The following is a 24,610-nucleotide window of genomic DNA, read 5'->3' as shown; positions in this document are numbered from 1 at the left end:
GAGACTTTGCACAAGGTTGGTCTAACTTACAGCTCAGATCTGAATTGAGACTAGGGCCTAATCCTCTCAAAATTTCAAAATCTGTGGTCAGATTTCATCCCAAAACAAAAATGCCAGGGAAATTGTTGAATTTGTGAGAAATTTGCCATCTTGAGAAGTGGAAAGCCTCTTACACTGCCTCCCATTTTGATCTGTATCTAGATGAGAAACATATAAAAAGATTAAACTGTAGCCATAAACTGAGGAATTTCTGACTCTGACCTGGACATATTGTTGTGGAGTGAGTGTTGCTTGGTGCCGTGAAGAAGTGATTAGGGAGGAAGCTCTCAAAATATTAACACCAAGCTTCACTTGGCTGCACAAATACAAGCCTCGAGCTGGGACATACACACAGCCTATATTGTTGGTTCTAAAGGAACTCTGGTGTTTTTAGGCTTCATTTCCCTCAGCGTTTGATGTAGGCAGAACAATAACCTCCAAACATCTAAATAATTGCTTTCGCCAAAAGCTCTGAGAGCACTCAACTATTAGTTCATAGATGTTATCATAAAATTAATCACATTCCCTAAAAGACGTCCTTAAAGTTGATGTTGATGGCTGTCTTATTGATTGGCTACAGAACTCTTCATTGTGCTGGTTCACCAAGGTCTCAGCCTGATTCTATGCAGAGGACTTTTGCCCTGGGCTAGCTGCCAATCTCCACACAAAGCACCTTGAAAAGTTCAGATCTACCAAGGCTAGCCAGGGGTGTACTGCTCAACTGAAAAGGGACTTCATTAGGACAGAAATAATATATTTGCTGAATTTCATGATGTAGTTATCTAGCTGATGAGTAAATCCAGGAGGCAGGCTATCTGTTCTCACCCCTTTTAGGGATTAACACTGAAATTCATAGCTTGAAAAAAAAACCCAACCCAGCAGTGAGCAAGGGAGCGAGAGGAGTGCTGGCAAGAGGAGGTGAACACAGAAAGCATAATCCCAGTCACTGGGCCCCATAATCAGACTTCTCCAAGAAGCAAACTGCTCGCAGTTCCCCTGTTCTTCAATTAGCAAGTGGCTCTGAAATGGAAAGGAAAGCATACGAATGTGGTTTTCAGCATGTCAGTTGCTGAGGTGAGTAGCTCGAGAGAGGACGCCTTGAACACTGCAGCGGGGGGAGATCAGCGTTCAGGAGCCTCAACTCAGAGCGGCAAGAGCAGAGCCATCGAGGGAGCCTCAATTCCTCGACAGGACCTGCCCAGGAGCCGGCAGCTCAGCTGACGCGAGCAGGGACTCACAGGGGGCGGAGCCAGGAGGAGCGGTGCTAGCCCTGATTGGTTAAAAACCTGCCCCAGGGAGCGCGAGCCACCAGAGCCGGTCGAGGCAGTTCGCGCGGGCAGGTGAGCGGGCAGGTGAGCGGGCAGGTGAGCGGGCAGGTGAGCGGGATGGTGAGCGGGATGGTGAGCACTCACAGTACTAACAGGGCCCGGTCTGGGAGCTCTGCTCTGGCTGCCCCGGAGGTGGCCAGCGTAGGCACCCAGACAGAGCCGATGAGAGGGGAGGCTGCAGTGCAGAGCTCGGAGTGTAGAGAGTGCCTGCACTGGTCTGGTGAGGGAAAGGTACACAATGGGCAGGGCTGCACTGGGTGCTCCCTGGTGGAGGTTCTCCTGCAGCAGGTGGCTGAGCTGCAGGAAGCTGTTAATAGGCTACAAGATGTCATACAAGAAAGATGTCAGGGTAGCTGAGAGGAAGCAGGAATGCTTGCTCCCTGCCCAAACTGTGCAGAGTCCTCAAGCTTCCCCTCTAGCTCATGGAGGAAAGAAGGAGGCCGTTAACCTGCAAAGCTGGGAACTGGTGACAAAAAAAAAAAAAAAAAAAAAAAAGCACAACAAAAAAAGGAGGAAAAGGACAATTAAAATCAAGGGACTTCCTCCTGAATCTGTTGGCCCCACGCAGAACCGCTTTGCTGTCCTGCAGGGGGCTCATGAGGAAAGGCACTTCCGCCAGAAACAGCCGGCTGATGCACTGGTAAAGAAGATCTCTGCTGGTGCTGCCAGAAAAAAAGCGGCAACTCGTAGTAGTAGGGGACTCTACTTTGAAAGGGACAGAGGCACTCGTCTGTCAGCCTGACCTGGTCTCAAGGCAGGTGTGTTGCCTACCAGGGGCACGGATCAGGGGTGTGGCAGAGAGGCTGCCTGCTCTAGTAAGCCCCACGGACTATTACCCACTTCTGGTGATAGATGTGGGTGCTAGGGATATAGACAGTAGTAGCCTGGGGAACATAAAGAAGGACTACAGAGCCCTGGGAGAGGTGGTTAGGGGCTCTGGAGCTCAGGCAGTCTTTTCGTCAATTCTCCAGGATACAGGGGAGGACCTAAAAAAAGCTAGGAGGATTAGCCAGGTTAATAAATGGTTAAAAGGGTGGTGTCACAGTCAGGGGTTTGGGTGTCTTGAACATGGCACCCAAGTTTGTAGGCCAGGTCTAGTGGGGGCTGGTGGAGCTGGTCTAAAGCAGTTTTGGTAGGAACCTTGCCAGGCTGGTCAAGGAGGTTTTAAACTAGATGTGTTGGGGGAGGGGGGCATCATTACATCCCAACACACCCAGTCAGTTGCCAGCACCTATAATAAATGCTCGGAGCAATGTAGAGATATTCCAGCTGCTCCAGCCAATGAGCCAGCTTCATCTGGAGCTCGACTGAGATGCCTCTATACAAATGCCCGTAGCATGGGTAACAAACAAGAGGAATTAGAAATGTGTGCACGTCTATGGGGGTATGATATAATAGGCATCGCAGAAACATGGTGGGATGGCTCCTATGACTGGATTGTTGGAATGGAAGGTTACAGGCCTTTAGAAAAGTCAGGCCTAGCAGGCGGGGAGGGGGAGTTGCCCTTTATGTTAGGGATAGGCTGGAGAGTATGGAACTCTGTCTGGGGAGAGGTGAGCAGTTAACAGAGAGTTTGTGGGTCAGGGTTAAAGGGAGAACAGCTATGGGAGACATTATTGTGGGGATCTGTTACAGACCACCTGATCAAGAGGACTCTGTGGATGAAGCACTCTATAGACAGATAGGAAAAGCCTCACGCTCACAGGCCCTTGTTCTCATGGGTGACTTCAACCACTCTGACATCTGTTGGAATGACAGTACTGCCCGGCACAAGCAATCCAGGAGGTTCCTTGATTGTGTGGAAGACAACTTCCTTCTGCAAGTAATAGAAGAGCTGACAAGGAGAGGTGCCATGCTTGACCTCGTGCTCACCAACAGAGAAGGGCTTGTTGGAAATGTGATGCTCTGGGGCAGCCTTGGATGCAGCGATCACAAGATGGTCGAATTTGAGATCCTCAGGACAGTGAGAAGAGTGTGCAGGAAGCTCACTGCCCTGGACTTCAAGAGAGTAGACTATGGCCTCTTCAGGAACCTGCTTAGTAAGGTTCCATGGGATATAGCCCTAGAGTCCAGGGAGGCCCAAAACTCTTGGTTTGTCTTCAAAGATCAACTGCTACAAGCTCAGGAGTGTTGCATCCCAACTAGAAGGAACAGCAGCAGGAGGGCCAGGAGACCTCCTTGGATGGATAAGGAGCTGCTGAGGAAAATTCAAATGAAAAAAGAGTCTTATAGAAAGTGGAAGCAAGGACAGGTGGCCTGGGAAGAGTACAGGGATGTTGTTCAGGAAGCTAGGGACCAGGTTAGGAAAGCTAAGGCCCAGTTAGAATTAAACTTGGCTAGGGATATTAAGGATAACAGAAAGGGATTCTACAGGTACATAGCAAATAAAAAACAGACTAGGGGGAATGTAGGCCCCCTCAGGGAGCTCTCGGGAGAACTAGCTACACGGGATTTGGAGAAGGATGCGGTTCTGAATGACTTCTTTGCCTCGGTCTTCACTGGCAAAGGCTCTGACCGCACCACCCAAGTCTTGGAAGGCAAATGCAGGGACTGTGAGAATGAAGACCTTGGGCCCACTGTAGGAGAGGAACTGATTCGAGACCATCTTAACAACCTGAACGTGCAGAAATCCATGGATCCTGATGAAATCCATCCGTGGGTCCTGAAGGAGCTGGCAAATGAAGTTGCTAAGCCACTGGCCATCATATTTCAAAAATAATGGCAGTCAGGTGAAGTTCCCAACGACTGGAAAAAGGGAAATATAACCCCCATTTTCAAGAAGGGGAAAATGGATGACCCGGGGAACTACAGACCAGTCAGTCTCACCTCTGTGCCTGGCAAAATCTGGGAGCAGATTCTCCTGGAAGGCATGCTAAGGCACATGAAAAACAACAAGGTGCTTGGTGACAGCCAGCATGGCTTCACCAAGGGGAAATCCTGCCTGACCAATTTGGTGGCCTTTTATGATGGGGCTAAAGAACTGATGGACAGGAGTAGAGCAGTGGATGTCTACCTGGATTTGTGTAAAGCGTTCTACACCTTCCCACATGACATCCTTGTCTCTAAATTCGAGAGAAATCAATTTGATAGACAAACCACTCGGTGGATGAAGAACTGGCTGGATGGCTGCACACAAAGAGTTGTGGTCAATGGCTCAATGTCCAGCTGGAGACCAGTAACAAGTGGTGTCCCTCAGGAATTGGTGTTGGGACCAGTCTTCTTTAATGTCTTCGTTGCTGACATGGACAGTGGGATTGAGTGCGCCCTCAGCAAGTTTGCCAATGACACCAAGCTGTGTGGTTCGGTTGATACCCTGGAGGGAAGGAATGCCATCCGGAGGGACCTTGACACACTTGTGAAGTGGGCTGATGCCAACCTCATGAAGTTTAACCATGCCAAGTGCAAGGTCCTACACCTGGGTCGGAGCAATCCCAGGCACAGCTACAGGCTGGGCAGAGAAGAGATTCAGTGCAGCCCTGCAGAGAAGGACTTGGGGGTGCTGGTCAATGAATGAACATGAGCCGGCTGCAGTGTGCGCTTGCAGCCCAGAAAGCCAATCGTATCCTGGGCTGCATCAAAAGGAGCGTGACCAGCAGGTCGAAGGAGGTGATCCTGCCCCTCTACTCTGCTCTTGTGAGACCTCACCTGGAGTACTGTGTGCAGTTCTGGTGTCCTCAAGATAAAAAGGACATGGAACTGTTGCAACAAGTCCAGAGGGGGTCACAAGGATGATCAGGGGACTGGAGCACCTCCCATATGAAAACGGGCTGAGAAAGTTGGGTCTGTTCAGCCTGGAGAAGAGAAGGCTGTGTGGAGACCTCATAGCAGCCTTCCAGTATCTGAAGGGGGCATATAGGGATGCTGGGGAGGGAATATTCATTAGGGACTGTAGTGATAGACAAGGGGTAACGGGTTAAAACATAAACATGGAAAGTTTAGATTGGATATAAGGAGGAAATTCTTTCCTGTTAGGGTGGTGAGGCACTGGAATAGGTTGCCCAGGGAGGTTGTGAATGCTCCATCCCTGGCAGTGTTCAAGGCCAGGTTGGACGAGGCCTTGGGTGATATGGTTTAGAGCGAGGTGTCCCTGCCCATGGCAGGGGGGTTGGAACCTGATGATCTTAAGGTCCTTTCCAACCCTACCTATTCTATGATTCTATGTCAGGCTCAGGTACAACTACACTGTGAAACAGAGGATGGCAGGAACAGCTGGGGGGAAGACTGAGAGGGCAGGGAAAGCACTGAGGTAAGCACAGGGCAGCATGGGAAGGTGCAGGCTCGGCTGTGCAGGGTTGGTGGTGCTCACTAGATCTGACAGTCTGGAGTTCGGATAATACATCCTAATTTTTGGAAGGCTTTGTCAGCTTGGGACACTGCTGAGCTAAGGGCCGCTTCACCTGGGCTGGTGTTGAATCAAGAACTCTGGCATCTCAGTTTCTGATGCAGACATTTGCCCATGCTCCCAGGTACCCCCTTGCCCTGGTCTCTCAATGCCTGGCCTCTGCCTCCCTGCTGGAAAGACCTGGCTTTTGGTGCCTCATCAGGCAGTGCCTCCTGCACTTTTACCTCCTGTACTCTGCATGTCAGTACTCATGGGCCAATAGCAGAGTGTTATGCCCTTTTTCTTTTTTTTTTTTTTGGCTTTGGGACCACACATTTCCAAGATTAAGCTGTCAGTTAAAACTTATCCTATGCTCTGTATCTCACCTCTGTATAGTATCTGAGGTGTTTTCCACACTACAATTACAGGCAGCATTTTCACATGAAATTCCCATTCTAGCCATGGCATACCCTATAGTCAGGTTTTCACAGGAAACTCCTTATGACTCTCTATTAAAAACAGGGAAAATGTTTATTTTTTATACATAGTTCCTCAGGTCTCTGATTTTGCGTTACCACTATGGGCTGGCTTTCACCATCTGCTGGAAGTTCCTGAACAAGCAGAAGACCACAGCCAACCTGAAAACCAAACAGAAGCAGATGCCTACCTTATTCTACTTACTGATGGCTGTCAGTAGCCATTTGTCCATGGATTTATCGATTTAACTGAGGTACCTTGCAGGGTTGTTTGGGCCAGAAGAGTGGGTGCAGAAGGCATGTGAATAAAAGGCTGAAAGGAGAGGGGTGCAGGAGAAGTGCTGGGGGCTGGCACAGGAGATGAAGGTGCATCACCCCAGGCAGAAGAGGATTTGCTCAGCGCCAGGAAGAAAACAAGGTCTGTGTGTGTACATGTGGGTGGGTGCATGGGTGGAAGGAAACATGTCACACGTATCTTGTGCCAAGAAGTAACTTCATCCTTATCCTGGAGCAACAAAATTCTTTTTTTTTTTTTTTTTCCATTGTCCAGAGGCACTCAAGCCCTTCCTGCTTGTGTAATATAATTCAATGACAGCAGTCTGAGAGTGAGTTCTAGCCATGACAGCAGGACTGCCAAGTGTCATCTTTCCTTTGTCGGTGCTACCAGCATGTTGAAGAAATTTGTGATAGCTATTGGTCTCATTTGAAGAAAGGTGAGATGACAGCGAGTTGAGAAGTTATTTTTGTAGCCATCCAGGCAACAGGGGAAAGGACATCTCCTGCTTGATTGCCCTTACCTAGCATGCAATGATCATAATGAAATCATGTGATTTCATCATGCTGGTTTCCATTCATCCCTGCATTTCTGAACTTTGACCTTCATTACATCCTGTATGGAAAGACCCCACAAATAATTTTTCTCTTTACTATTGTAGCATTTTTTCCCTAAAATTGGAATATTAATTGAAATCTGAATTAGAATCTGACTGCAATCTAAATTGAATAGGGAGCTGCGATTCCAGTCCTCTGCAATCAAAATGACATGGCTGAGAGAGCTATATCTAATTGTGTGGAGATTATTTTTTTTCTAGATCTCTTTCTGCTTCTGCACTTGGTTTTGTATTTTAATAAGCCCAAACTCGGGAGGCATTTCTAATTAAATAGGTAGAATTTCATGTCTGATTATGGATGCATATTTATAAGAAGAAATAATCTGGGAAACAATTAGGGTTGGAGCAGCATTTCTAAATGATATGTATCTGGTTTCTCCCAGCTGATAAAATTTTCAGCATCTGTCAGGTCTACTGGTTTTGTCTTCAGCGCACAGCTTCAGATTTCAGTGGCCTGAGAGAATGCATTACTGTTTCTACAGTAGAGCAATAAAATTGTCAGCAGCAGGTTTGATACTCAGTAATAAAAGTGGTGCTTCATGAGGAAGCCCCAGTGATACTGGGCTTATTTTGGTCACCTATCTGGTGAATACTGCCTGCTTCTAAATGCACATGTAGTCCTATTGATTTTATGGAGAAAAATGTGCTGGAGAAAATCCACAGGAAGTCCCTCAGTAGTGGGCATGGGGACTTGCTTTAAGCTGCTGCTGCATTTTGCAAGGTGGGAAAGATACTCACTTTACAAAGACTACCTTATGTGTGCTTTCAGTTTTGTAGTGTCATCTGGGCACAGTAGCAAAGTTACTTTTTATTTCATTGGCAGAAGAAGACGGTTGAAGTCTTCATCTGAAGTTCTTGGAAAAGGCTTTTGTTGGCTTCAGCAGGTAGACAAAGACTGATCCTCCTTTTCTTTGGTATGTGCTTATTTGGGTAGCTTGGTGACACTGAGCATAGTGAATCTGAAATGGGCACATCCAGAAGTTGCTTGAGCCTGCAGCTGAGATAAATTCCTTTCCATCAATGCCTGTTTCTCTTACCTAGGATGGCTGGGCCAGATGTGTGCCTCACTCAGGTGGCTTGGTTTGTGGGTATAGCTCAAGGCTGAGTGAGAATCTCACATAGGAATCACCAGCTTCACTGGCTGTTCAGTCAGTGGAAACCCAGAGACTTTGGCAATTTAAAAGGGGTGTAGAATCCCCCTCTGCTTGATTTCTGCAGGGAATAAAATGAGAATTACTGACACAGGTTCTTCATTAGTTTTTGAGGAAAAAAATGTCATTGACTAAGGGCACATAAAACGTGCTAGTATCAAGGAGACCTGTCACTTCCTTGTAATTTGTATGCAAATCTGCTGTACTGATATTTTGCCATGTTACAAAAAATGCTATTAAAAATAGGTCTGTGTAAAGGTATTCTTGGTATGTTGTCTGCATCAGGTGAGAGTCTTGCTTCATGTGAATTACAAAGCTGCAGATCTACCTGCCAGTGAAGGCAGAGAGCACTGTTTGCTGAGGAGGCATGCTGGTGGTCATAGCCTCTGTCCTGCCTCCGCTACGGTTCCATGCTGCTCTAAATTGGCTGCTGTAGGCAAAGGTCACATTGTGGTATCAATTACTGGCTACTACCTGGAAAATTTAATTTCATGCCCTGCAGTGGGTCTGCTTTCTTCTCTACTATGATTGGCAACTGTTTCTCTTTTGGTAACTAGAATAGCTCATTTACTTGTAGTGATTAAAACCCAAAGCTCACTGATTTGGAAGGACAGCTTTGGGTTGCCAGCACAGCACGGAGAGCTTTTGCACAAATGCAGTTGGATGAACAGAACAAGAACTACCTCTTGCCCCTTACAAGGCATCCTAAGAAATTGTATTGTTTGTGATTTGTGTCACATCAATACACTCCTTGAAGTTCAGTCAGTGTTTAGCTAATGAACTCGGTTATGAAAACCAGAGGAAATTAGTGAGCTAAGAAGTTCCTAATTTTAGATTATCAGACATCAAAGTCTTGTTAAAATTACTTACTTTTTAACCTAAGCACTTTTGCTTGAAGATCAATTGTAAAATCTTTTCTGTCTTTTAGAAGCCTCTGAGGAGCTTCTTAAACAGCTGGTTTGCATTTTAACAGATCTCAGTGCTATTTCTAAGATTCAGAAAGCTGGCTGTTCATTTATTCTCAGAAATTGTTTCCTTCCCAAAGGATATATTATGTAATCGATTTTAAAGTGCAACTACTAATCAAAGTAAAAGGGGATTTCTGCTTGAAAACTGTTTATGTAACATAGGCAGTGTCAGGAATTAAAAAACAGGCACCCAGGAGTGAATTCAGTACTTCTCCATGTGCCTATAAGATCTTAGTTCATGGTTTTCTGTATGTAATTGCTTGAGGTACAAGGAGCTGTTCCAGCTTCATGAGGAGCAAGGATTTGAAAGGAAATATCTGTGAAGGATATAAGGAATTATTACCTATGATTTAGTTATGAAAAGTTTATTTTAAAGTAATTGGCCATTACTATGACAATGGAGTTTCGCTAGACCAAGTACTCCAGGACGCTCACAGCTCAGGTTAAAGACAGTTCAAACAACCATAGCATGGTGACTGAGCTGGCAGTCTGCAGTCTGCAGATGCACTGCAGAGGCCTTCCTCAGAGGACATGTATTTTGGTGTAACACAAAACAGCTAAACATTATTTGAAAAGTATTTGTGCAAGGTACAAACACTCCTGTGGTGGAAGCAGGATAAGAAGCTTTTGTTAAGGCAGCAAGCCAAAGTTTGCCTAACTAAAGAATACAGGATACTGAGTTGTGGGAGCCAGTGTTTCTTTTAGTAGTAGCCAAGAGAGACTCAGCATCACTGCCTTCAGTAGGAGCCATGAAGCAGCTCCAAAGGAAGGAATGATCAGAGCACATCAAACCTTACATTTCCCTCTCTGCCTGTAGGTTACACTGAGCAGGTACACTCCACACTAGCCATGTCCCAGAAGGCTGTACTCTTAAGTGTGGCCCCAGCTCTGTTTCCGGAGGTAGGGGAGGAAGGCATACACACTGTCAGCCTTCACACAGCAAATGTTATGGAGCTTACTGTCTAGTTAGGATCTCTCCAAGACAGAAGACTTTGAGGCAGAAGATCAAGCATTTTTACAACACTCAAGGTAAAAATCAACAACTGTAAGTCAAGAGATAATCTAAAGGCTAATACTAAAGACGTATATTCTTCAAAAGGAATGAGGTTTTTCAGATTTGAAGTAGGTATGCACTTCTGTGTTTTGTTGGATGGCAGCTGAAATCCACCTTTTGCCTTATTTGGGTTTTTTTTTTTAGCTTCTTAATGAGGTTGGAAATGTGTCTGGCACACACCTGTTACAAGTATTTGTACTTAGGATAATAAGTTAATATTGGCTACTAAAGCACTGAGCTGCCAGAGCCAGGCTTTGCTGGTATGAATGTAATGAGTTGCTAGTGGTTTGGCATTACAGTACCATAGACAGCCCAGAAGAAATTTGCAGGTCTCAGAGAAATGCCACAGCTCTGGCCCCAAGAATGTTAGGCAATTATCCCCCCCCTCATTCCTCTTAGGGATGCCACCCTAATGTCACTTCCAGGAGTTATTCTCATCCAGTAACACTTGCCATTTCTTGTTACTTTGCAGTCAACGCGCAACTGGAAGGTGTCTGCTCTGGCAAAGCCAGAGCTCTACAGCTCACAGTCTGGCAACTTCATCACTGATACTTACTTACCAACTGTGACGCATTCCTAGAGCTATCTAAACTGCAGGCTGTCAGGTGCAGTGACAGAGATAACACTGCCTCAAAAAATGACAGGGTTAATAACAATATCATTTAAGTACAGTGCTTTAAACTGCATTTGTTTACTAAAGGTAGTGAAAGAACAGAGATACGATGCAGTTCCCAATGTCTGTTTAGCTTTTAAATCCTCGGTGCCGCATGTGCCCCGTCTCATTAAAGATTTAAAGAAACAGACACTTTCCATTTTCTCTGTAGACTGAAATGACTTAGACTTCCTGCAAAGTGTGGGCTGATACTTTGGTAACTCTCAATTTCTCTAACATTTCATAAATGTCACTAAAGTGAGTGCCTGCAAACCTGTGGGAACCTGCCAATCACTCCTTGATGTTTCTTCTCATCTTAACTTTTATATCGATTAATAGGGAAACCTCCAACAAAATTCTGTAAGTGACCCTTTTTGAAAGAATCCAAATGTGAACCATAAATTCAGTACTTTGTCGCTGTTGAGAATTTCTAGTATCATAAATCCAGCTTCACATCTGGAAATGGGTTCTTCAGAGTTCGTTGGTTATTGATCTAGGAAGAGGTCTCCAGTGGCACAGAGAGGATTTAGGCACTGAGTAGGAAGTAAGTACCCAATTCTCTTTGTGTCTTTGAAAAGTTTTCCCACTGATGCCTCTGATGAAAAATATTGGACTAGCAGACCTTATCACATGCACTCTGTCAGGATACTCTAGGCACCCCCCATATTTTTAACATCCTAAAAAATTTCAAGTGGAAAAGGAATTCCTTAATAGCGCATCTTAAATATTTAGAGAAGAACAATAACTGTGCATATTTCTAGGGGGAGGCAGTACCTTGCCTGAATTTCTTTCAATTATAGTCCTGTTTAGAGTCCCCTAACTCAAGAGCAGGTATTGACAGGCAACCTGTGGTTTTACTTTTTCCAGTCCTTCTGTTGCCCTGTCTTTTTGCCCCCTCTTTCCAGCTGAAAGTCAAGACTCACAGCTGTAGGAAATAAAATGGCTATATTGCAATGCTTTAAAATTAGCATGGTTCAATTTCAGCTCAGAGCTAATAGAGCTCTCTGCAGAAGGCATTGAAGCTCTTGCTTTGTGCATCTGTCTCTCTCATAATGGAAAGAACATGAGCAGCTGCCCTATTGCAAAATATCAGAAAACCCCACCAGCTACCTCTTCCCTGCATTCAGCAGCCTGTGTTCATCCTAGCTCAGTAATGAAAGGTGATTCCATCCCCTCAGCATCACATTATCAGGTAGCTTCAGGTTGTCCTTAATCACCTTATTATTTTTCTTTTTCAAAGTTTAGATTAAATGATTTAACAATGCCCATGTGATTTCCCCATAAAGACTGTGGAATTGGTGCCCATATGCTGTAAGTGAGGACACACCAGAATGGGAAACTTGAACATACTTGTTCTACTGCAGCAGTAACAACCTCCCTTCCCTTCATGCTTTCCCCTGCCCTTCGCCAAACCCTCTTCTCCAAAACCACATAACCACATGGCCAGAGTTATAAAACATCAAGGCCTCAGTCACAATAGCAATCCCAATAAAAAAGCTAAGGTAGAAGCCTTCACAAGGCTTAACCTTCGCTTACAGCTGATCCCTGGAGTGTCTAGCTCTGCAGCTTTTAAACACTGCCCATATTCCCTATTAAAAATGTTTCCTATTTAAATAACAAAAGATTTACTACTTGAACATCCTTCTCCCACACCACTGGCTAACACCTCTCCAGGGACAAAACACCAATTGGGCTGGGTAAAACACCTGCCTTATTAATGCTGTTCAGCAAGAAACAATATTAAAGAGCCTGACAGAACGCAAAAACCCAGCACCTATTTGTAGCCAAAAGAGTCCCTGCTGGGCCAAGTGGACTTCAGTTAAGAGGAGCAGGTGCCCTGTCCTAAAATGATGCTTTTCTGCCTTAGGATAGCAGAAGAAGCTGGGGGAGTTACACTGCACAGAGAGCCAGTGTCCCTCTTCATGCTGTTCTGATGCCAGCAATGACAGCTGAAAGCATCACCTGAGAGCTCTGTCTGATGGGGCAATATGGGCTCATCCTGCCAGACCAGATGGCTCAGATTAAGAAGGCTCCTTAGCTTCCCAAAACAGCAGTGCCCTCTCCCTGAGTCAGAGGAGCAGCTTTCCTCAGGCAGGCCAGAGTGGCACTGCTGATTTACCCTGCAGAGGCCAGACCTTACGTCTGGTCTGCACTAAGCCTGGTTAAGCACATGCTGTGTCTGGTTTAGAGGGTGTTTCGGGCCAGCCAGCATTTTCTTCTGCCACAGGCTTCCTCTGTTACTGATATGCCGATGGAGTTAAATATTATAGTGCTTAGACGCCCAGATGGTTTATATGGCACAAATCCTTATTCCAGGCTGCCTGCAGAGAAAGGCGGACAATTATACTTTCAAGGTGTGCTTTGTACCAGCTTGGGCTAGAAACGGATATTATATCCTAAACACTAATGAAAGCAAAAATTAGACCCTTGTGCATCTGAAGGAGCTGGGGTCCTGTGAAGAGTGTTTGCAGCACCTTTATTTTAATCCAGGTCTAAGCACAAAGAGGAACCTTCAAAAGTATCAGGAGGACTGTAGAAAATCTGTGGTTTTAGATGCTGGCATGAAACTCTCTCTACTGAGGCTTACTTGCTGCTGCTTTAAAAGACTAGTTGTCCACTAAAAATACCTTTTAACGATCCAGTGCCTTTTTTAATTGCATCAATTATATTGTTCAGTCCATAAAATCCTCTGGAAATCTGTGACATTGTTCAGTAAAAATCTATCTGTAGCTGCAGACCTATTTTGAAAACTTCCAGCAATGAAGCTCACCAGTACAGCTATAATCTTCCCCCTTGTTCCCTGTACTGTAGGCTGCTTCTGCTATTTCTGCACTGCAGTAGCATTTGCTGACATTTCCATGGGGATGTTGTATATTAGGTAGCACTCCAGGCTTTGGTTAGCAATACATGATACATCTTGAAGCAGTTAAATTCCTCATGCCATTTTGGAGTTAAAACCCTGTTTCATTTAAAAGCTGGACTCCTGGCTGGTGAGTTGTCTGGAATAGTGGGTGGCAGGTCAGTGCAATTTGAAATGTCCACGACAGAGTAGGAAACCATGAAAAACAGACCAATTACCCTGCAGGTCAAGGTTTGTTATAGGGTGGCATGGTTTCAATTTGGCACTGAAGCATGGCAACAAGGCTACTAGGCATGTTCATGAATTTTTGGTATCTGCCATTTGCAAGCAATATTTGAGGAGGGGGAAGGGGAAAAAAATGTAGGAGGCCAACACAGCTATCTTGAAGGGCTTGCTGCTTACAAGAACTTTTATTTATTTTTTTTTTTTAAGGAAACCATTGTTAACCTAAAGTTTGGAATAAAAACATCCATATGAAACTTTGAGAACTGTGAGCTGTTTGCCAAATTCTAGATCAAAGTTGCTTGAATGGACTGATACAATTTTTTTGGAGAATAAAAAATTGCACATCTGGCCTAAGAATCAGTCTGCCAAGTCTTAGCATAATGAACTTTGAAATTGGGCTGCTACTAGCAATCCTCTAGACCCAGGTTTCTAGTAGAGTTGCTGGACATTCATTTATAGCCAAAGGCATTTGTGTAATGACAACGTTCTGTGCTAGCACCTAATTGACAGACTCCTGATACACTGTTTTTTCATGCTAACAAAACTGTTTTTAATTTGTCTACCATCATTTATCAGCTGGCATATGAAACCTGGATGTTAAAACTTTATTGCATCAGAACAAGTTAATGCGGCCCTAAGTCCAGCTGTGGAACACACATCAATAGTGATCTGTTTACACAGTACAGCTCTTCACATTTTGTACCATTCTTTTTGCTTTATAATGCAGACCCAAAATTGGTTGAAAACTTAAAAAAAAAAAAAAGCTTTTGCTGAAGCTGGTGTTTGTTGGAAACATCCTTTTGTTCTGCACTTTCCTGATTGCCAGATGGCAGGATCTCTGATGGTCTGAAAGAAACAAAAGATTCTTGCTGTGTTCAGCCCAGAGAACTGAAGCCCACAGGGCCAGGTGCTCTTGAAAGAAGTATTTCCTGCCATGACTGAAGGGCAAAGCATATTAAATAAACCCATTTTAAAAACACTTCACCATTTGAATCTCTTCTTGAAAATAGATTTCATGATGAAATGTAGTGGCTGTTATGACAAAAGGAGTTTGAAAAAAAACTGTTGACGTTAGCCTGCACTTGCAAAAGTGCAACCAGAAAGAGAATTTATGTGCACAAAGCTCCTTTGCCACCATCCAGGTTAACATGTATGTGTTCAATATTCCTTTGACAAATGCCGTTGGTGTGGACCAGCAACACATCTTTGGAAATATATTTACCTCAAAAGCACTTATCTGAACTCTGGCAAACTTCAGGTAAGAAGGTGATAGAGCCTAAGCACCATTTGTTTGGACCCAGATATGTGATAGCACACACAGAATCGCTATTAATAAATGATGTATCTTATTGCTTCTCCACCATTATTAAGGTTGGAAACGTTTTCCTCCTGGCTCATTTGATACTAAAACTCTCTATAGTCCTAGCTACTCATATTTCTGAATTTAGAGAAGTTAAAATTATCCTGATTTCATATTAGACAACTAGTTTAAGGCAAGATGACAATCGCTTGAGACGCCATCAATTATACTATCCAGATTTCCAATGACTATTAAAGACCAGATTCTCTCAGTCAGATTCCCTAATGTATCCTTGTTCAGGTGCAGATCTCTGTATCTGGAGACACAGGTATGGAAGAATTGTGTCCAAGGGTTTCCCACTCTGTCACTAGTAGAGGATCCCACAGTGCATGGCTCTTGTCTGACAGGCAGGATCTACCTCTAATAAACTCCTTGAGCACATCTGTCCATCTCAGAGCTCCAACACTACAGTAATTGACTCCCTCAGAGATTCTCACCTTACCCTCTGTTTATAGTCCCTATGTTTTAGGATAGAAGAACTCACAGACAGGAGGATTGGGGAACAGGATAATCCTGTGTTTCCCCAGAAGCACTGTGCAAGGAAAGAATTGCAGGTTTTTTTCTGCAAACTACTTACAGTTTGTTGATGGTGTAACATGATTCTGAGTCTGTGCAAAAGACAAGCTAGGATGTTAGTTCTGTACAGGAAGATAAAGTATTGCATTTGGTATGTGAAATGCAGCCAAACCATTTGTGTTTTACAGTCACAGCCTTTGCGTAACACTGGGAATCTAAATGGGTCACAGACCTTTACACTTGCACTACAGTGTATTCTGGCAAATGGCCTGCTGGTCAAATCCTGTTTGGGTGGTGCTTTCACCCAACATGCTGCTTTTTTTTTTGAGAAAAAAACAGAAAACAAATATCCAGACAGCAAATGAATGTCTAGATAAGGTAGGAGGTGGCATCCCTCTCTCTCAGTGTAGGTAGCCCAGCAAAGAACGGCTCAGAGATGCTGTTTCTGACTTTTTAACATGAAAGTGGAAAGAAATTAAAAAGCAGTGTTAGGAAAGGTTCCAAAACCTGTTATGGTTATACTGTCCTGACTACTGTGAAGAATTTAGGTTAGTGATTTCCAGATTATATTAGATTTCAGAACTGATTCAAATAAACAGATACCGTAGCTTAAGCCAATGTCTCCCTTATACAAACCCCTTTTGTTAATAGATTTTTTCTTTTCTAAAATGCTGTTGCTGTGATTCATGGTTTGGGCATCCCAGTGCTAACATCCATATTTTTAAATTTATGCTCTCTCCTTTAAATGAGTTTTAAAACCAGCAACACGACTGATCTCCCTGGGCAGAGGCCTATAGGAATACGTTTTCCAAATCTCTGTATGAGAGGTAGATGCACAAATCTTGTTTACAGGTAATGGGATTTGTGCTCTCTCTTTTACACAGAGAGAACCATGCCTGGCAGACTATATTTTTGTTGAGGCAAAATAACTGAATTTTGTGGTTGGTTGAAGTGACAGTGACGGGACAGTGACATAACAGTGGGCTATGGTCAAAATAATTTAGCCATTTACTTCTCTCTACAGAGAATTACATTAAAAAAAACCCCAAACATTTGGCTCCTTTTATCAAAGTTGCAGAGTTGTGTCAGCACCAGGTGACCAAACACATGTGAAAAGTTCAAAAAAGAACAATTGAAAGTTTTCCAATAGAGAGAAAATTTATAGTCCTGCTGCAGGCTTGCCCGTCTTACAACAGGTAACATATTAGTGCCATACAGCAGCATTTCCTCTTCTATATACTGGTGTTCACTGTGCTGAATGGTAATCCCTGTACTTTGCTATGCCTTTGAGTATAGTTAGCTGCAAGATACTCCTGGACAAGACAGTAGGTGTAAAAGGAAAACATCCTGCTCACATTAGGTGTAAAATCTTCTTGGTTCTATACAGTTCTATACAGTTCTACAAGAATAAGCTCTTTTCCGCACCCAATAGATTTTACATTTAGATTACAGAGATATACCTATACATACTGCAATAATCTACAGTGTCAGTTGAGTCTGTACTCAGCCGTACTCCCAGGTGTACCAACAGTCTGTGGAACTTCCTTGAAGAACGTATTGTTACCCAGCAGATCAGAGAGGCAGATCCTCTGTAGGTGCAGACTAGATGGAAATGGAGCAATGATAATTTGAAAATTTGCCTACACAGTTTTTCTAAACACTATAAAAGAGAATGATAGTATAATGAGGGCTTGCAAGATTGGTTATCATTACTGGAAACACTTATGAACAGCTGTAGTGAGCAGCAATAGCATATTCTTCAAGGGAAAGCTATTCCTATCTTTCAACAAATAGTATACTGAATGTACTGAAATCAAGCGTCTGTAACAACTGTGACCATAATTTTACAGCTAGTGCCAAACTAGTTCATTTCCATGGAGCACTGACCTGCTTAAAATCATGTCAGTTTAAATTTCTAGTAAAAATGTCTCCTGGGAACAGACACAACCAGTGTATGCAAGAACATTCTTGAGTGACTTCTCACTCTTTTAATCCTTGGGTTCTCCAGCCCTCATTCTCATCTGGCTTATTCCCATCCCTTAGTGTGTTGTGAATGATCCAGACTGGAAGCCATCTATGGTTCAGACCTTCAATTTTTTAATTGTCTGTAAAGCAACGTGCATACCTCTGGCTTTTTATCAAGAACAATTAGACAGTTGCATAAACTGACCATCTGGCATTTTAAAGAGTAGCGAGAGATTTAGAGCTGTCAGTCTCCTGCCTGCACTGCTGCTGATATCAACCTTAAAATTTAAACTGACTCTGTCGGAGTCCTCCTTGGAGGACTCCCTTCATGAATGTGTTGGGGCTCTGGGCTCCCCAGAGGTTGACTCTAAAGAGCTGGTGTCCATCACTTGCTAGCAAGCACACAGTTTTGTGGTGTGGAGAGGCAGGAGCTACACTTCACCTCTTTCTTGCGTTGTTTTGGAAAGGTGTCTGGTACAAGATGCATGCGTGAACACTGGCTGGGGATGCAGCATGGGTGGAGACAAAGGCCACATCTCAGCTCTCTCCTCTTGCCTACAGAGCATGGTGTCACTTCTTCAAGTTTGAAGTGTGTTTGAAAGAGCTGGTGAGATGGAAGTGTCTGCTACTCTGCAAGGAATCACATGGTACTGTAAATACCTACTTCAGGAAATTCTACCTTGTGTCTATAAAATGAACATCTCCCAAGACAAAGTCCCCATAAATATCTGGAAAATGTCACTATCAACTTACAGTTAAGTCAAGACATGAACCTTGGCTGACCTGCTTGTGTAGTTCCCTGTAATCCCTCACTTCCTCACAAAGCTGAGTGAATGGTCTGAGAAACCTGTGGATCTCTCAGTAAATCATAAATCCATAGGGTTGTTAGTTTGGGGGATTTGAGGAACAGACTTTGGGAAGTAGTGAGCAGTAATGATGTTCTGGGATATTTCATCATTTTCTATCAGCAAAAGAGTTTACACATGCTGTCTGTGACTTCCTCAATGGATTTGAATTTCCTCCTTGGAAGGAACTGAACTATCTCAGTGTTTAATTTTTGAGTGATAATTAATCAAAATTTCATTCTAAATGATAGTGCTTTGTAATGTGAGAATTGTCGTATCTCCAATAAATAGGCTGATTGTACAAAGGATAGTCAGACCTTCTTAAGACATAGTCCAGTAGATACATATTCTTGTCTGCAGCGTTATATCCTTTCACTTTGTCTTCTGATACATTCTTTTCTATGCTTCCAAGTTGCAAATGACTGGCCTGATATAAATTGTGTGGAAAACCCAGAAAGTTATACAAGGATGGACATGCTGTGGCACTGCACACATCATTGTCAGAAATGTTCACACATTTAGCCCATTTAGCTGCTCTTTACAGCATCTCACAGCTCCAGGTACTCTGGTTGGCAAAGAACCCAGCTAAACAGCTTGAAGGTTTGTTAATAGGCTGTGGCACTTTTAGGCATGTATTAGATCAAAACCCAGACAGGGAGAGTGTGGGAGTATGTATTTTCAAAGGATATCTAGACAGGAAGCAAGGGACAGTGCAGAGTCAGAGGTATCTTTAAATTAACTGGTTTGAAGCTTTGTCATGGCAGTCTAGTTTACTCTGCTCATGAACAATTAAGATGCATAATAACAATCTGAAATTTAATTCACCTTCCATAAGGCTCTCTGGATTATTTACATCTGATTGGGATTTTTATTTTTTTTTTTTTCTTTTGTCAATGGATGCTTTCTCACCACCTTCCAGAGAGCAGGGTCCTGCAGAGTAACGGACTTCTCCCTTCAGCATTCACAATTAATTAGGAAGGATATGCTGCAGCATTTTATCCCTGTGCCAAGGCAGTATTATTTCTGAGGAGCAGCAATTGAGTGATCCTGCCAAAATCACATATCTGCAGCACTAGAATTGTCTGGGACCTCCTCTAGAGCTCAGGAGAGAGTAACACATACAATAAAATAAATGATGTGGAGAAGAACACATAGATGACAACTGACTGCAGAAACACAAAGGGATGTGCTAAAGGAATATCTATCATGCTTCTCATTTAATGAGGTTACAACAAGAAACACTGAATTTAAGATACACCTGGGAAAACCTGTCATTTTTATTGGCCAGCATTTACAAGGCTTAATGGTTAATGCTAAGCTTCTAAATCTACTTTCAGGTATTTTCAGAGGTGGTGAAAAGTTACCTTTCCAGCCCTCCTTTTCTACTGCACCAAGCACAAACCAGGCTGCGCTGAAAACTTTCAAAACCATCAAAACCTTCACTTCCTACAGACATTTCTCTCCTTTTCACTGGTAATACACTTCTTCTGTCAGCTTTGTCTCATTAAAGGAACTTGAGTCCTTTTCTAAACACCTGGGCCAAATCTTTTCTTGGATGAGTCCTGCTTGCTTCTGCAGTGCTCTGAAGCATCAGCATCAGCATGTGGTGACTTGACGAACCCTGCTCTACTCTTAAATTGTACTATGGGACACTTTAAAACTGAGGGCTGTAAAACTCCCTCCTTTATAAAGCCATATTCTATAACCATGTGTGTACAATTAATGTGTGCTGCCAGGTTGTTAGGAACACTAAGCAAATGCAGATCTGATTTTGGACCCTGCTGGGAGGCAAGTAAGATCCATGGGTTTATAAATTAAAAGATATTCTGGGGTAAAAAAGTCCTGCACACATGTAGTTCTGGTGATTTTGCCTGATGATGTAAACACTGCTGGGCAGCCTAGGCTCCAGGTCATACTGAGCAGGGAGTCATGTAAATAAAGGGCTTCTTTATTTTGTGTAAGAGGTGGATGAATCTTCTCAGGCTGTATCCTGTAGGGGTGACATGGAAACCAGGTGGGTATATGCTTGAATGTGAAGGAAAAATACTTCTTGACCGAAAGAACTCTCTTATCCTATCAATATATGGTCTGGATCCAGATTATAACACGTGTGAATGAGTTGGTACTGTCATCTGGTAAAAGTGAAGAGATTCACTCATAGCATAAGCTACAAGGGGGACAAGAACCAGTAAAAAATAGGGCACAACCTTATAGTTTAGAGCAACCCAGTAACTCAGCACCACGCAGCTACTCGCTCATCCCTTCCTTTCTCCCCCTTCCCTCCCCAGGCAGAATGGGGAGGAGAATCAAAAGAATGTAGAAACCGCAGGTTGAGATAAGAACAGTTTAATAACTAAAGTACAATATAATAATAATACTAATATGACTATTTATAAGGGGAATAACAAGGACAGAGGTATAAAACTAAAGCGGAAAAGAAAAAAAACAACAATAAACAGCAGTGATAGACAACACAATTGCTCACCACCTGCTGATCGATGAGTGGCCCCATCCAAGCAGCAATTCATCCTTTCCAGGTGACTCCCCCAGTTTATATACTGGACATGATGTGCTGTGGTATGGAATACCCCTTTGGCTAGTTTGAATAAGGTCTCCAGTCTCTGCTTCCTCCCAGCTTCCTGTGGCCCCTCCTCACTGGCAGAGCATGAGACTGAAAAGTCTCAGGTAAGATCAGGGTAAGCACTGCTTAGCAACAACTAAAACATCAATGTGTTATCAGCACTGTTCTCAGATTAAAGCCAAAACACAGCACCGTACCAGCTACTAGGAAGAAAACTATCCCAGCTGAAACCAGCATGTGCAGCTTTCTCCACAGCCCCTGGGCTGCTGCGGTCAGAAGACAAACATCATTGTTCAGATGCACAGGAGCTGAAGGTCCTGGAGAGGTGAAATATCCTCTCCTCCCTTGATTCCTCTGCAGAGACACTGATGTTGGTAGCACTTGCGCTTCCTCCCAACAGCATGTGCATCCCCACCACAGCCTCTGCTCTCCCTGATGGACAGGTGCTGCAAGGTAGCACACACTGTGCCCTGAATTGTACCTTGCTGGCAGTGTTCTGTATGTGGAGAAAATCATAGAATCATAGAACAGTTAGGGTTGGAAAGGACCTTAAGATCACTCAGTTCCAAACCCCCTGCCATGGGCAGGGACACCTCCCTCTAAACCATATCACCCAAGGCCTCGCCCAACCTGGCCTTGGACACTGCCAGGGATGGAGCATTCACAACCTCCCTGGGCAAGCCATTCCAGTGCCTCACCACTCTAACAGGAAAGAATTTCCTCCTTATATCCAATCTAAACTTCCCCTGTTTAAGTTTTAACCCATTACCCCTTGTCCTATCACTACAGTCCGTAATGAAGAGTCCCTCCCCAGCATCCCTATAGGCCCCCTTCAGATACTGGAAGGCTGCTATGAGGTCTCCACACAGCCTTCTCTTCTCCAGGCTGAACAGACCCAACTTTCTCAGCCGATCTTCATATGGGAGGTGCTCCAGTCCCCTGATCATCCTCGTGGCCCTCCTCTACACTTGTTGCAACAGTTCCATGTCCTTTTTATCTTGAGGACACCAGAACTGCACACAATACTCCAGGTGAGGTCTCACAAGAGCAGAGCAGAGGGGCAGGATCACTTCCTTCAGCCTGCTGGTCACTCTCCTTTTGACGCAGCTCAGGATACAGTTGGCTTTCTGGGCTGCAAGCGCACACTGCAGCCGGCTCATGTTCATTTTCTCATTGACCAGCACCCCCAAGTCCTTCTCCGCAGGCCTGCTCTGAATCTCTTCTCTGCCCAGCCTGTAGCTGTGCCCGGGATTGCCCTGACCCAGGTGTAGGACCTTGCACTGGCATGGTTAAATTTCATGAGGTTGGCATCAGCCCACTTCACAAGTGTGTCGAGGTCCCTCTGGATGGCATTCCTTCCTTCCAGTGTATCAACCGAACCACACAGCTTGGTGTCATCGGCAAACTTGCTGAGGGCACACTCAATCCCACTGTCCATGTCACTGACACAGATGTTGAACAAAACTGGTCGCAACACCGATCCCTGAGGGACACCACTCGTACACCACTCGTTAGTGGTCTCCAGCTGGACATTGAGCCATTGACCACAACTCTTTGCATGTGGCCATCCAGCCAGTTCTTTATCCACCGAGTGGTCCATCCATCAAATTGATGTCTCTCCAATTTAGAGACAAGGATGTTGTATGGGACAGTGTTGAACGCTTTACACAAGTCCAGGTAGATGACATCAACTGCTCTACCCCTGTCCATCAGTTCTGTAGCCCCATCATAGAAGGCCACCAAATCGGTCAGGCAGGATTTCCCCTTAGTGAAGCCATGCTGGCTGTCACCAAGCCCCTTGTTGATTTTAATGTGCCTTAGCATGCCTTCCAGGAGAATCTGCTCCAAGATTTTGCCAGGCACAGAGGTGAGACTGACTGGTCTGTAGTTCCCTGGGTCATCCATTTTCCCCTTCTTGAAAATGGGGGTTATATTTCCCTTTATTCCAGTCATCGGGAACTTCACCTGACTGCCATCATTTTTCAAATATGATGGCCAGCGGCTTAACAACTTAATTCGCCAGCTCCTTCAGGACCCGCAGATGGATTTCATCAGGTCCCATGAACTTGTGCACATTCAGGTTCTTAAGATGGTCACGTATTGGGAGCTTAAATGCTGGGTATTGGGAACTCACGAGATTATGGTGAAATTCCTTGTGCTTTTCATGATAGCAACAGTCTGAAGGCTTTTATGAGCTTGAAGATACTCATCTATGCTAAGAAAAATGCCTAGCTAAGGACTTCTGGATGGTTTCACCATGAAAGTAGCAGCCACTTTAAGGAGCTGAAATGCCTTTTTAAATGCCAGTCTTTCTTTAAGTCTCTGTGCTTCAGTTCCTTTTATGAGAACAATGTCAGCAATGGTTATAAAAACCTCACATGCTCTGTAATGAAAGCCACACAAATAGAGCAGCCTAGCTTTGTTCCCTTTCATTCCCTAGCATAAGGAATTTAGGATGTACTTTTGTTCCAGATTTTGAGCAAGCTGAGTTTCATTGTTGTAAACTAAATCTGTATGGAGGGCTGTGGGATTATACCAGGCAGGGCTAGGGGAAGATCCCAGGTCCCAAACCAGTGGCACTCCTACAGACCTCATGCCCAAACAAGTGAACCAAACAACATGCAGGATGAGGTACCTCCACTTGTCTGACCATCCGTCACTTTTTCCAGAGCCAGGAATAGGAGCCAGGTTCTCCTGTGCCAGGAATGTCCCACCTTGCCTATTGGGAATTACTCCTCAATCTGCTGACAAAAAGCACATCATCTTCGTTCTTCTGTCCAAACAGATTATAACAGCCTGCCTCTGCTGGCAGCTGCTAGCAAAAGCCAACACTGATGATAGAGGCAATCAGCATGAGCAAACCCACCACATACATATCCATGAGAAATCTGCCTGTACTGACTGGGTGCCTTTAGTGGTTTCTTAACTTTTAGGTAATTTTAATTGCAGTTCACATGTTTAGCTCCTACTAGATGGGTGAAAGGAATATCTTCGTGATAATTGTGAAGTGTGGCAATGACTTTGTATTAAAAAAAAAAAAAAGTAAGAACAGTTTTGCTGACAGAAATAAACTATATTTTATTATTTATAATCACGTTTTTATTAAAGGAACAAGTACCTGGTTTTAGTATGTGTTCAGTCTAGCCTTCTATTTTACCAGCCTCATTAACTAATTTTAGTGAGGGTGCTATGAAAAAGGAAAATTCTCTTTATAGAGATGAATATAGACAGAGATAAAAGTTAGGAAAACATATATCCATTTTGGTCTCAAGTATGAAAATGTACTATCTTAAGCAACATATTTACTACAAGCAGAGGAAGGACATGCAAATGTTTATTGTTTCTATCAGCATTAATGCAGAGTCCCTTTGGTTATTTC

This window comes from Neopsephotus bourkii, unplaced genomic scaffold, assembly GCF_033783945.1.
Source record: "Neopsephotus bourkii isolate Nb327-2 ecotype Australia unplaced genomic scaffold, CSIRO-AGI_Nbou_v1 NB_405, whole genome shotgun sequence".
Lineage (NCBI taxonomy): Eukaryota > Metazoa > Chordata > Aves > Psittaciformes > Psittacidae > Neopsephotus > Neopsephotus bourkii.
Note: the sequence above shows the minus strand (reverse complement) of the source record.